Source organism: Callospermophilus lateralis, chromosome 7 (assembly GCF_048772815.1).
Source record: "Callospermophilus lateralis isolate mCalLat2 chromosome 7, mCalLat2.hap1, whole genome shotgun sequence".
In the NCBI taxonomy this organism is placed as follows: Eukaryota; Metazoa; Chordata; class Mammalia; order Rodentia; family Sciuridae; genus Callospermophilus; species Callospermophilus lateralis.
Window position 1 is genome coordinate 2,227,873 of NC_135311.1, and position 14,461 is coordinate 2,242,333.

Genomic DNA, 14,461 nt, shown 5'->3' on the forward strand with positions numbered 1-14,461 from the left:
CCCTAGGCATTTGTGCGGTTTTGATGTCTGTCGGATTTGTTTTGCGCTTTTAGGGTCGGTTTTGTTATTGTTTTTGTTTTTGTGTTCTTCCGCTGGTTTCAGTATTAAAGGGAGGGAGAAGGCATGCCCCAGTTTCGAAACTGACGACCCAGGGGCGGCACGCACCGATTCTCGGCGGTTTTGAAGCGCAGCCTCTGCTGCGGCCAAGGTGTAGGGCAACTCGCACATCACGTTAGAAGCGGGTCCCCGTGGCACTGCCCTGCTGGGGACAGGCTTCTCCCTAAGAGGGGATAGATGTGGGGGAGAAAGAAAAGAATAGCAAATGGAGTCCAAGGAGTTGGGACTTCGGTAGTGTAGAACCAGAGCTAGGATAAAGATATTTTAACTTCCACCATGAAAGACTTTCAATATTGAGAGAAGTTGAGTGAAGCCTCTAAGTTAGGATCCTTTAAATAAAACTATCCTGGATGAGTTGTTACTGAGGTGCTTGTTGCTGGTAATAAACGCTTAGACCTTGGAGGAAAAACAGCGCTAACCTAATGAAAATCAGACATTAATTTGCGTAGAATCAGCACAACAATTTCTCTCCTTTCTAATTTCCCTTTGGTACACCAGTTTCCACGGAAATCTGTAGATAAAGTGGGTTTTATAAGTCTACCTATTTGAGATATTAACAGTAGGCTAAGAATGATCTTTTTTTTTTTTGGGGGGGGGGGGGCTGTGGTCCCAGGGATTGAACTCAGGGGCACTCGACCACTGAGCCACATCCCAGCCCTGCTTTGTATTTTATTTAGAGACAGGGTCCCACTGAGTTGCTTAGTGCCTCACCCTTGCTGAGGCTGGCTTTGAACTTGCAATCCTCCTGCCTCAGCCTCCAGAGCCTCTGGGATTACAAGCATGCACCACCGTGCCCCGACAATGAGAATGATTTTTTAAAATTTTTGTCTTTAGGGTCTAACTTTTCTTAGTTCTGGCTTAAATTTTGTCTGCATTTCCTTACACCATTTTCAGGATAAATACCCAAAGAAATTCCAGATAATTGGGGGAAAGTGGGTGAAATTAGTCCCACGACTCCCAGAATTGTTTGCACTTTCCAATTTCTGGGGTTAGAGATCTTTTACTTTCCAACACAGACTCCTCACCACTCCACCCTTACTCTTGTCCCCATAGACTCAAACAAATAGGCTTAGAATTAATAATTAAATAATAAAATGGCACCTCTGGGGCAGTATAAGAATTCGTTTGTTTTTAATATTTAATTATTTATTTATACCAGGGATTGAACCCAGGGACTTAACCACTGAGGCATATGCTCAGCCCTTTTTTAAAGACAGGTCTTGGGCTGGGGCTGGGGCTCAGTGGTAGAGCGCTCACCTAGAATGCATGAGGCACTGGGTTCGATCCTCAGCACCACATAAAAATAAAAAATAAAGATATTGTGTCCACCTAAAAATAAAATATAAAAGTAAATTAAAAAAAAAAAAAAAAAGGGTCTTGCTGAGTTGCTTAGGACTTCACTAAATTGCTGGGGCTAGCTTTGAGCTCAAGATCCTTCTGCCTCAGCCTCCCAAGCCCCTGGCTTTACAGGTATGAACCACCGCCTGGCTAGTTTTGTTTATTTTAATGCAACCAATGCTAAAGGAAGCCAAGATGACATGAAAACTGAGCCAAAATGTACTGAGCGACAGTTCAAGGAAGAGTTAAAAGCAAGGGAAGAAAATAGAATAGTTCAAAAGACACAGTTGGAGGCTGAGGCTATAGCTCAGTGGTAGAGCACTTGCCTAGCACACATGAGGCCCTGGATTTGATCCTCAGCACCACTTAAAAATAAATAAATAGAATAAAGGTATTGTGGCAGGGGGGATCTTAAATCATGCCTGTAATCCTGGCTACTTGGGAGGCCAAGGCAGGAGGATTGCAAGTTCAAGGCCAGCCTCAGCAATTTAGTGAGACTCTGTCTCAAAAACAAAAAAAAAAATGTAAAGGACTGCAGATGTGACTCAGTGGTTACATGCCCCTAAATTCAATCCTGGTACCAAAATAAATAAAAAGAAAGAGCAACATTTTGGTTCTAGCTTGGTAATAAATCCTGAATTCTAATCCCACCTGAGACATGCAGAGTCTAGAATGAAATTCAGAGGAGCTCAAGGAGGAAGATCCTGATTTAGAAATCATCGGCATGCAGTGATATTTGAGGCCAGGAGAAAAAAATAAGATGTCCATAGAGGTGTATTTAATAAGATTATCAGGCTCAGGAGAGTAAAACATGGTTGAGGAGGAAAAGAGAGAGGAGGGAGAAATTGTCCAGCAAAATACTCAAGGAAACTGAGGAATAGGTCGGGAAGAAAGAAAAACTTTATGGAAGCCAAAGGACAGATAGAAGATAATCATGGGGTTAAATAGCGTGGTCTTTGTCTTGGAGCACAGGAGACAGAACGGGAGGGTATGCACGTTCATTTCACCATGGAGTAGTTGCCACAGAAAATACACCCTGACAGCACAGAGACCCACCAAAGTGAGCCTCCCCCCCATACCCTTCGCCCCCACTTTCATGTCTTCTTCCATCTCTATTACCGGGACATTTTGAAACTTTCCTCTTTACATTTTCAACCAACAAGCCAGTTTAAGCCTGGGAGGGTGGTGTAATGGTGGAGCACTGGCCTAGCATGGGTGAGACCCTGGCTTTGATCCCTTGCATTGGGGGTCGGTGGTGATAAATAGGATACAGGGGAAGGAGAGAGTCCCTGTGAAACCCGTCTTGAAAATCAGGATCTCGTTCTTGTTCCCCTGGTGTTGAAGATTAAACACCCTGGAAACCTTGAGGCACTACAAAAAGTAAATTTTATTTAAGAAACAGAACAGAGAGAGGAAGAAAGAGAGATTCCTCCAGAGAGGAGGGGGTCCAGAGCTGGTGCCTGAGGGAATGGGGGTGACTTTCCCCTTTTATAGATTTCAGGTTTCCCCCCATCCTGCCTACCTGACCAAAAGAGACCAAAAGAGCAGGAAGAGAATCATCCAAGGGTGATTTCTTGGGGGGGAAAGTGTGATCCTCCCCCTCCCCCCTGCACTTTTAGCAACTGGGTGATGGAGGGTACTATCTACCCCTTGCCTTTTCTTTGACAATCAGCTGCCTGTCCTTTGCCCTGATCTCACCTGTATGGCTGATACACAGAAAGGAAGGATCCCTGGAGAGGAGTTAGATGAAGAACATTACCAGGATATAAGATGGGTATACGGGTGTTAGAATGGGAAGTGAAATACAGCCAGGAGAAAAACCAAACTCATGAACTGGAACATGTCTTAAGACGAAGTTGTTAGGCAAGGTTAATTGGTAGACTGAAAAGTAAGATTAAGTCATGAGAAAGAAGATGAAAAAGACCTAGAATGAGTGAAAAGGTTCAGAAGATTCCTTTAATTCACCAAAAAGAAACAGGCATCAGAAGTTGGGCATAGTGGGCTGGGGCTATAGCTCAGTGGCAAAGCACTTGCCTCACCTGCATGAAGCTCTGGATTTGATCCTCAGCACCACATTAAAATAAATAAAAATAAAGATATTGTGTCCATCTACAACTGAAAAAATATCAAAAAAAAGAAAGAAAGAAAGAAAAAGAAGTAGCAGTAGTAGTAGTTTGGCATAGGGGTGCACACCTGTAATCACAGCGGTTTGGGAGGCTGAGCCAGAAAGATGTCAAGTTCAAGGCCAGGCTCAGCAATTTAGCTAGGACCTAATCAACTTAGCCAGATCCTTGTGAAGAAAGATGTGAGTGAAGGAAATAAACAGAGGAGAGGTGGCTCAATAGTAACACAAGTCTCTCCAGGACAAACCTACAGAGGGGGGGCCCAGTGGAGACTGAAACCTGTCTTCTGCTTACAGTCTGGGGTAGATACAGGGGAATGAGGAAGGGGGATTAGGCCATTACTTAGGGATGGTCAGGGAAGAGTCCCTGTAGTGTCACCTTCACAAGGCCCTAGGTATTTTTAGGATTTCAGTCCCACATAACAATTTCCTTTTTTTTTTTTTAAGTTGTAAATGGACACAATACTTTATTTATTTATTTATTTATTTATTTATTTTAAAGAGAGACAGAGAGAATTTTAGAATTTTTTTAATATTTATTTTTTAGTTTTCAGTGAACACAACATTTGTATTTTATTTTATTTTTATGTGGTGGTGAGGATCGAACCCAGCACCTCACGCATGCCAGGTGAGCACGCTACCACTTGAGCCACATCCCCAGCCCAACTTATTTTTAAAGAATTTTTTTTTAAAAGAGAGAGTGAGAGAGGGAGAGAGAGATAATTTTTTTAATATTTGTTTTTTTTTTAGTTATCGGCGGACACAACATCTTTGTTTGTATGTGGTGCTGAGAATCGAACCCGGGCCGCACGCATGCCAGGCGAGCGTGCTACCGCTTGAGCCACATCCCCAGCCCTTACTTATGTTTAATGTGGTGCTGCGGATAGAACCCAGTGCTTCACATATGCTAGGCAAGAGCTCTACCACTGAGCTACAACACCATCCCAACAATTTCCTTTCTTATGATGATGGAGTGTTTTGGGGTTTCTTTGCATGATAATGGAGTATTGTCTGGGGTTTAGGTCTGGCTGAGTCAGAGTGGACTTTGGTTTTAATATGGCCAGGTATGGTGATGCACACCTGTAATCTCAGTGGTTTGGGAGGCTGAGGCAAGTTCAAAGCCAGCCTCAGCAAAAGTGAGGTGCTAAGCAACTTAGTGAGACCCTGTCTCTAAATAAAATACAAAGTAGGGGTAGGGATGTGGCTCAGTGATTGAGTGCCCCCATGTTCAATCCCTGGTGCCCCCCACCAAAAAAAAAATGATGGAAGATATGTTTCAAAATGGCGTGGCCTATATCAAATTCTATCTAACACCTTTCTCAAAATAAAAAGGGCTGGGGATATAACTCAGTGGTTAAGCACCCCCTGGGTTCCATGTCTGGCACACACACAAAAAAAGAAATACGCATCAGGATATTATTAAACTCAACATGTCTTTTTTTTTTTAAATATATTTTTTTAGTTGTAGTTGGACACAGAATCTTTATTTTATTTTTATGTGGTGCTCAGGATTGAACCCAGGACCTTGCACATGCTAGGCAAGCGCTCTACCACTGAACCACAACCCCAGTCCCCTCAACATGTCTTTAACATTCAAAAACTAAACTAGCTCATGCCTGTAATCCCAGCAGCTCAGGAGGCTGAGACAGGAGGACCACTAGTTCAAAGCCAGCCTCCACAACAGCAAGGCACTAAGCAACTCAGTGGGACTCTGTCTCTAAATAAAATACAAAATAGGGCTGGGGATGGGCCTCAGGGTTGAATGCCCCTGAGTTCAATTCCTGGTACAAAAAAAAAAAAAAACAAAAAACCTAAATTTAGACTTATTTTCAGGTAACGAATATTTTGTTTGCCCCTCTAGATCCTTTCTTCACTCTTCTCTACCTGTTCTGTGGCAAAGCCCACACAGTTGCATCAAATCTCCAGTTACCTGGGTTTGATCTTGGTAGGAAATCAGAAGCCAGGAGGAGAGTGAGGTTGGGGTATTTCCCCAGCTTCCTCTGCCAGGTCCTTACAACATAGCTGAATCCCTCTATTGAAAGCTCCAGATCCTGTTTGTGGCACACTGGGACACAGTATCACAGGAGAAGAGAGTCTATGGAGAAGGATCCAAGGAATCCCCACAGGGGAGGGGGACCAGCAGGGTTCATGGTGTACGTAACAGAAAACAAGTTCAGCGCAAGCCAGACAGAGGCATGGACAGAGGTAAATTCAGGAGTAAATGCACACTCAAGGGGGATGTTGGCTGTCTCCAGAATGAGAAGCCCCTCCTTGGGTTGGGGGTCAAATATTGATTGAAGGGCTATTGGGGAAAGGACTGGAGGTGAAGCAGGATGGAGGCACACTTGTTGGCGCAGGTTTTCCTGCGCTTGTCTGTGGGTTTCCCTCATTTCACAAGGGCATGTCTCTCTAGACTTACAACTGCACTTTCTGCATCTCAATGGTTCAGAGGCATTTCCTTTAGGACTCAGTACATCTCTCCCTTTATCTTAGATTTTTAAAAATATTTTTAATTGTATATGGACACAATACCTTTTATTTATTTGCTTGTTTATTTATTTTATTTATTTATTTTTAGTTGTAGATGGACACAATACCTTTATGTTATTTATTGACTTTTATGTGGTGCTGAGGATTGAACCCCGTGCCTCACACATGCTAGGCAAGTACTTTATCTCTGAGCGAAACCCCAGCCCTTCCTTACCCTAACTTTTTATCTCAAACCACCCAGATTTTTCTTCAGGAATGAATTCCTTTCCCTAACTGCTAGGAGTAGTTAAAAGATAGTCCTAGGGCTGGCTCAGTGCTACAGCACTTGCTTAGCATGTGAGGCACTGGGTTCAGTTCTAAGCACTGCAGAGAAATAAATGAATGAAGGTCCATCAACATCTAAAAAAATTTTTTTAATTAAAAAAAAAAAAAAAAAAGATGATCCTACCAGATACTAGCCCTTGTAGAGAGGGAAACCAACATCCAGCTCAACATAGTCATATGAAGACCAGCCTGCCATTTTGTCCAGATTGACACAAGTTCTGAATGGCCATCCCAGCTCCGAGCCTCCCATGGGTTGGCGGAGGCCTTTATTAAGGCTGCGTGATCATTCTCCCTCTGGCATTGGTGCCAATAGCACTCAACAATAAATGTTCCAGATTGTATTTCCACCTCAGACTCTGCTCTGTGAAGAACCCAACGTGAGACAGTGGTTCTCTCCATGCACCTTCCCTCTGAGAAACTCAAACGAACCTACATTATAGATCACATGGAGGGGCTGGGTTGTGGCTACCAACAGTGGTAGAGGGCTTGCCTCGCCGTGTGAGATGCTTCTTTTGATCCTCAGCACCATATAAAAATAAATAAATGAAGATATTATGTTCATCTACAGATAAAAAAAAACTTAAAAAGAGGACACATGGAGAAGGCTTGAGACTATGTGATGAGGGTGAGAGGGTCCCAGCCCTGGCTTCTCCAGCTCCAGTCCCTGTCTGACCACAACCACGTGGGAGATCCGGAGTGAGAACTGCCCCGTGAGCCCTACCAAACTCCTCGACCAGGGAAACCGCGAGAAACCAAAAACTGATCTTTATAGCTTTAAACATCTAAATTTGGGGTTGTACAAAGATAACAATTGTTAATTGTTATTGTCAATAATTGGAACAACGTCCCAAAACACACTCTTTCTAATGGAGACTCTCTAGTACCCTTGTTGCTCTGTGACATGAGAGGTGACGATTATCGCACTCTTCTTAGTTTTGCTTATGCTTTTCTTCTACCTTAACCAAATAATTTTCCCTCCTCTAAATTCTCAGAGCTTATTAATCATCTATTCATTCAGCATTTATTTTATGCTCCCTTGAAGTATCCCATGTATGTTATTTGATTCTGTTTTCTCCCAACCAGATTGGAATGTCCTAGAGAAAGAGCCAGTCATCAACTTGGCTGTTTTCTGGCATTGCTCTCAGGACTTGGCACAGTGCTGCGCATTATTATGTTCAATAATTAATGTGTCTCAAATATCTCTCAGGTCTCAGGTAGTAGTCTAAATTCATGCTTACGATAGGAAATTAAGAATTTGGTTGGTGCTTTCTTAGAGAACAGGTGATGAAGTAGGAGTTAAGGATAACTGCAGACTGCTCTGCCTTTTACCTTTTTAATTTTACATTTTCCAAACCAGATAATTTGTGGTCTCAAGATAAAGCTAAGTATCCAGGTGCAGGGGCGCATGCCTGTAATCCCAGCAACTGGGGAGGCTGAGTCAGGAGGATCATGAGTTCAAAGCCAGCTTCAGCAAATTAGTGAGGCACTAAGCAACTCAGCGAGACCCTGTCTTTAAATAAAATATAAAAAAGGGCTGGGGGGGCTGGGGATGTGGCTCAAGCGGTAGCGCACTCGCCTGGCATGCGTGCGGCCCGGGTTCGATCCTTACCACCACATACAAACAAAGATGTTGTGTCCGCCGAAAACTAAAAAATAAATATTTAAAGAAAATTTTTAAAATAAATAAATAAAAAAGGGCTGGGAATGTGCCTCAGTGGTAAAGCACCCCTGGGTTCAATCCCTAGTACCAATACATAAATAAAAATAAAGCTAAGTCAGTGTAACTGATGTATTTTTTCTGGAGTTCAGACTGATTTGGAACCCCCAGAAATGTTTCTCACCCAAACTTCTGAGAAATTCCATCCCCCCAAAATCCAAGGTCATAACTGCTCCCCTTAGTTCCAGAACAGTGATCAACACTCAGCAAACAACAGCTCTAGTTGTTCCCTGTACTAATATCCTTTGGTAACTTTCTAGATCAACATCCTCTGAGACAAGATAGGTTTTTATATTTGTTTAGAGCCTTAGAATTAGGAGATATAGATCTATATATTTATATCTATCTATCTAAAGTGAGTTGCAAAGGAAAAAAACAAACTGAACCTTATTGAAGTTAAATGGTGAGGTAAATTATCTGCATAGATGGCCAGCAACAATTTCTCCCATTTCTATGCACATGTGATCCTCTTCATATCAAGAGGTAGAATCCATTTCTCCTCCCCTTAAATCTGGGCTCACCTTCTGACTTGTTTTCACCAATAACATATAGTGGAAATAACACCATGTCAGATCAGAGCCTATCATTTAAGAGGCTGGAAGTTTCTTTCTTGCTGTTTTAGGAGCCAGTTCTCACATAAAGTCCAACTATCCTACTGGAAAGAAAGGCCACTGAATCCCTCATTATAAAGATAAAAGCCCTGGACAATGAGAGACTGTGAAGGGAGAGAGAATCCAGACATCCTCTACTGTCCCAGCCACCACTGGGCAGGCGTGGGCCAAGAGAATGAAGTCTTCTTGGATCCTTCATCCCTGTCAAGTGGCCCCAGCCAGCGCTACCTGGAGTAGAGATGGCTATTGTACCATGCCCAGCCCACATTTCAGAATCTTGAGTAGATATAGCATGGTTGTTGTTTTAAACTACTAAATTCTGAGATGATTTGCTAGCAATAGGTAATTAAACAACAGCAGTAATAGATAACTAAAGCAAGGGATATACCCAAGGTCTTATAATTTTACATTAAAAAGATGAATATTTTTTAAAATATATATTTATTTTAGTTGTAAATGGACCTTTATTTTATTTATATAAGGTGCTGAGACTCGAACCCTGGGCCTCACATATGCTAGGCAAGTCCTCTGAGCCACAACCCCAGCCCCTGAAGATGAATCTTAATAAATCCAGTTTCTCTGAACAAAGTTCATATCTTTTTCTAAAAGTGACCATTACAATACTGCTTAATCTGTGAGTGCTCTCCAAAATAATAATAATAATAATAATAATAGTACCAAAGATTGAACCCAAGGGTGTTTAACCACTAAGCCATATCCCCAGCTCTTTTTATTTTTTTATTTTGAGACAAGCTCTTGCTAAGTTGCTTAAGACCTCACTAAGTTACTGAGGCTGCTTTTGAACTCATGATCCTCCTGCCTCAGCCTCCTGAGCTGCTGGGATTATAAATATGTGCCATCCTGCCCAGCTAAAATATCATTCTTACTCCCTGCTTATATTCAAAATGCCACAGCTAGATATTCAATCATATAATCCTTGTTGAGATGCAAAAACTGCAGGATAAGAAAACGTGATTATTTTATTAAGCCTTATTTAAAGATATTTATCAGATATTTTTGAAAAGTTTTCATTGGCATCAAGAAAACTATAAAGCCAGACACTGTAGCACATGCCTGTAGTCCCAGTGACTCAAAAAGCTAAAGCAGAAGAACCGGCAAGTTCAAGGCCAGCCTTAGCAATTTTGCAAGACCCTCAGGAACTTAGACCATGCAGAAAAATAAAAAGAAATGAATTGCAGTGGACTGGGATTGTGGCTCAGGGGTAGAGCCCTCACCTAGCACATCCAAGGCCCTGGGTTCGATCCTCCGCACCACGTAAAAATAAATAAAATAAAGGTATTGTGTCCAACTACAACTAAAAAATAAATATTAAAAAAAAAAAAAAAAGAAATTAATTGTGGTAAAGTGTCCCTGGGTTCAATCTTTAGTACACACACACAAAAAAAAAAAAAAGAAAAGAAAAGAAGGAAGGGGAGGAGGGAGGGAGGGAGGAGTAAAACAACTGAACTACCCTACATTTTTTTATAATTTGGAATCCTCTGTACAGACTGCCAGTACACAGTAAAGAAAGAAATCTACATATTGTTGCAGTAACTTGATTATTGTCATGTAAATACCAAATTCTGTGGATTAGCTGCAAAACTTGTAAAATCTAGGCTGACTCACCTCCCTGTGCTACCGGAGTGCAAACTTTTTTTAACATAAGCCAAAGACAAATTTGAAGAGTGAGTCTTCTAGAAATAAAGCCATATTGAGTATCAAATATAAATTAAGTTACTGCTGTGTATATCCCAGTAACACAGATGATAAATATTGCTTTAAGTGAAATTAATGGCTAGGCATGGTAGCACACACTTGTAATCCCAGCCACTCAGGAGGCGGAGGCAGGGGGATTACAAGTTTAAGGCTATCCTGAGCAACAGAGACCCTGTCTCAAAATAAAAAATAAAGAATTAGGGATGTGACTCAGTGGTAGAATGCCCCTGGGTTCAATCCCTAATACTGGAAAAAAAAAAAAAAAAGTATAACTTTGGTCATAAGGTTACTTTCAAAAACAACTGTCCGTGGCAGCGTGCTTGCCCAGCACCTGTGAGGCACTGGGTTTGATCTTTAGCACCACAAAAAAATAAACAAATACAATAAAGGCATGCTGTGCATCTACAACTACAAAACAACAACAACAACAAACTAGAAACATCTGGTTAAACATGGAAATTTTTTGTGGGGGAGGGTGCTGGGGATTCAACTCAGGGCCACTTAACCACTGAGCCCCACCCCCAGCCCTATTTTGGATTTTATTTAGAGACAAGGTCTCACTGAGTTGTTTAGCACTTTTGCTGAGGCTGACTTTGAACGTGAGATCCTTCTGTCTCAGCCTCCTGAACTGCTGGGATTACAGGTCTGAGCCACTGTGCCCTGGAAATTTTAGTACATATTTTCCTCCATTTCTTCCAAATCTTACTAACATGACTTTGAAACAATAAGATCTATTTATTTTATTTTTTTTTTTTTAAGAGAGAGAGAGAGAGAGAGAATTTTTAATATTTATCTTTCAGTTTTTGGCGGACACAACATCTTTGTTTTTTGTATGTGGTGCTGAGGATCAAACCCGGGCCGCACGCATACCAGGCAAGCACGCTACCGCTTGAGCCACATCCCCAGCCCACAATAAGATCTAAATATAAAAGAACAAAAGAGGACTGGGAATAGAGCTCAGTGGTAGAGCACTTGCCTAGAACTGGTTCATCCACAGCATTACATAAAAATAAATAAATGAGTAAAATAAAGGTATTGTGTCCATCTACAACTAAAAAAAATTAATAAAAATAAAAAATATAAAAGAACAAAGACTGAGCACAGCCAAACTATGGAAGCAGGCTAGATATTCATGGACAGATGAATGGATAAAGAAAATGTAGGATAGGGCTGGGGTTGGGGCTCAGTGGCAGAGCACTTGCCAAGCATGTGTGAGGCCCTGGGTTCCATCCTCAGCACCACATAAAAACAAACAAATAAAATAAAGGCATTCTGTCCATCCACTACTACAAAAAAAAAAAAAAAATTAAAAAAAGAAAAGAAAATATAGGATATATACACAAAGGAGTTCTAGTCAAACATAAAGAAGAATGAAATGAGTCATTTGCAGGAAAATGGATGGAATTTGAAAACATCATGTTAAGTGAAATAAGCTGAACTAGAAGGTTAAGGGTCACATTTTTCCTTCATACATGGAAGCAAGAAAGTAAAAAGAAGAAAGCCAAGGAGTCTCATGAAAATCAAAGGGAGACTAGAGAGGAAAGGGACCAGGGGGCGGGAGAAGGACAGGGAAAAGAGTGATATTGGCCCAATTACATTGTTATATCCTGTGCACATGCAGATATGCAACCGTGACCCCGCCATCATGTGTCATCACACTGCATCAGCAAAAATATAAGGGAAAAGGACAAGGAATGAGAGAACCCAGCAGAACTTGGAATCTGTGAAACAAAGAAACAGTGTGATTCAGACTGCTGTTTCTTGATTCTGACGTCTTCCTTTTTGTGAAGAAGAGCTCAGTCAGTGTATCAGGGCCTTTCTCAGCGCTTTGCTCATGGACTCTGAATGGACTGTTCCATCAGTTCCACCCCCTGCTCCTGAGAGGGGAAGCCTGCCCGCCACCACTCTGCTCTGTGCCTTCACCCTGACGTCCCCCTCACCCAGGGCGCCTGATTCTCAGGGGCAGTTACCATCACACTGAAATGCATTCTCCAATCTGGCCCCTACAGTGAAAAAGTAGATATGTGGACATCCATATTTATTTTTTGCTTTATTTCTCAACCTGTTTGGGAAAGAAAGAGGAATGCCATTGTTGGGATCCCCTTCATCCCTCCTAGTCTATTGAGGTAGTTATCTTAGCAGAGAGGAGTAGATCGAAACCTCCCCACAAGGGGTTCAGAGTCAAACTGATTTACATCCGATAACCCACAACATTTCCAAGGCACTGAGAACTCTTGAGGTGAGGGTGAAGGTAGAGCTAAAACAGAATATGGTCAAAGGTTTACTGAAAGAGCGAATTTCAGTTCCCAACTCTGGTCTACAGAGATCAGAGTTACTCCAAACTCAACCGAGCCTCGTTAGATGGAGGGAGCACTGTCAGAAGAAGTGAAAGCTTCTGTGAGAACGTGACAAGCCTCCCTCTCCACCCAACCAACGCTTTTCTCTCTTTCCTTCATCTTATAATTGAAGTGTAACTTGAGGTCAAAAGTTAAAAGTTTCTTCTCTGAAGACAATGGTAGGAAATGGCCAGATATGGTCATCCCTTCACCTTGCAGTCTACCAACCGACACCTTCCAGACCTGATCATAAACACCTGAGGGCTGCAGCCTTAGGTATGAATGAAAAGGCAAGGATCACCAAATATTTTAGAAGGGGTCTGACAGAAAATCAGAAACCCAAAATAAACAAATTCAAAAAAGAACTCCGAAGAAACAGAGGCAGGGCAGGGAGCAGGAGGAAATAAAGAAAAGAATGTTATTTCATGAGACGGGGACTGCAGTTCTGTGGTAAAGCATTCTCATGCTGGGCGCGGTGGTGCACACCTGTAATCTCAGTGGCTTGGAGGCTGAGGCAGGAGGATCTCAAGTTCAAAGCCAGTCTCAGCAAAAGTGAGACACTTAGCAACTCAGTGAGACCCTATCTCTAAATAAAATACTAAAATAGGGCTGGGGATATGGCTTAGTGGCCAAGTGCCCCTGAGTTCAATCCCTGGTATCCCTACCTGCCCCCCCAAAAAATTCTCATACTGTAACTATCAGCAATGTGATCTGGAAAACTGAAAAAAAAAAAGTATATTCAAAGGAATTCTGACCACCCTCCTCTCCCTAATTACTTTGACATTAATTCTTGAGCACTTTTGTGTTTTCTTAAGCAGCTGTAGTACTAAAGTGTTAAACAACAAACATGTAATACTAAATGTGATTACCTATCAAATTAGAATCTCAGGTCCACATTACCTCAGGGTGCAATGTTATTTGCTTTTCTAGAAAATCTGATTCCATCTATTTCAGTCTCCTCACTGATTCTTTCTTAGCCATTAGTTACCACTTGTACTGCTTGCAGTTCTGTTGTAACCATTCTTGGTTTGGGGGTTTTTAAAAATCTGACTCCCTCCTTTATTTAATTCCCATATACCCTACCACACAAACTCAGAGCAATCAACAGGTTCCTATAATGTTTTAGAGTAGCGAGTTTAAATATCTAGGTTAAGACCCTTTAAGACAAGACAAACAAGAAAGTCACTACACCTGAACACTTTTGATTCTGACATTCACATTTCACTGCATTTGCTAGGACAGGAGATGGCGCCAGAAGGCAGTGGAATGGTTTGGTTTTAGTAGTTTAGCCAACCCCAGCATGAGAAAAAGACTGGAATGGGAGAAGTCAGCACTGAAACAAAGATGCCAGAGTTTGAATAGAAACTATCATTTAAAACAAAATAATTAGGGGGCTGGGATTGTGGCTCAGCAATAGACTGCTCGCCTAGCACATGCCAGGCCCTGGGTTCGATCCTCAGCACCACATAAAAATAAATAAATGTATTGTGTTCAACTACAACTGAAAAATAAATATTAAAAAAAATAATAATAATTAGGGTTATCTTGACACGTACTCCATGTCAGTGAGACTAGAAAGCAACAACGAATGTATTCACAATAAAGCCAAAGATCAGAATAACATCAAATCCCCAGGTGAAAATGCTCACCACCTTTCTCCCTCTCTCCTAGAAACAACAGCAGTTGTCTG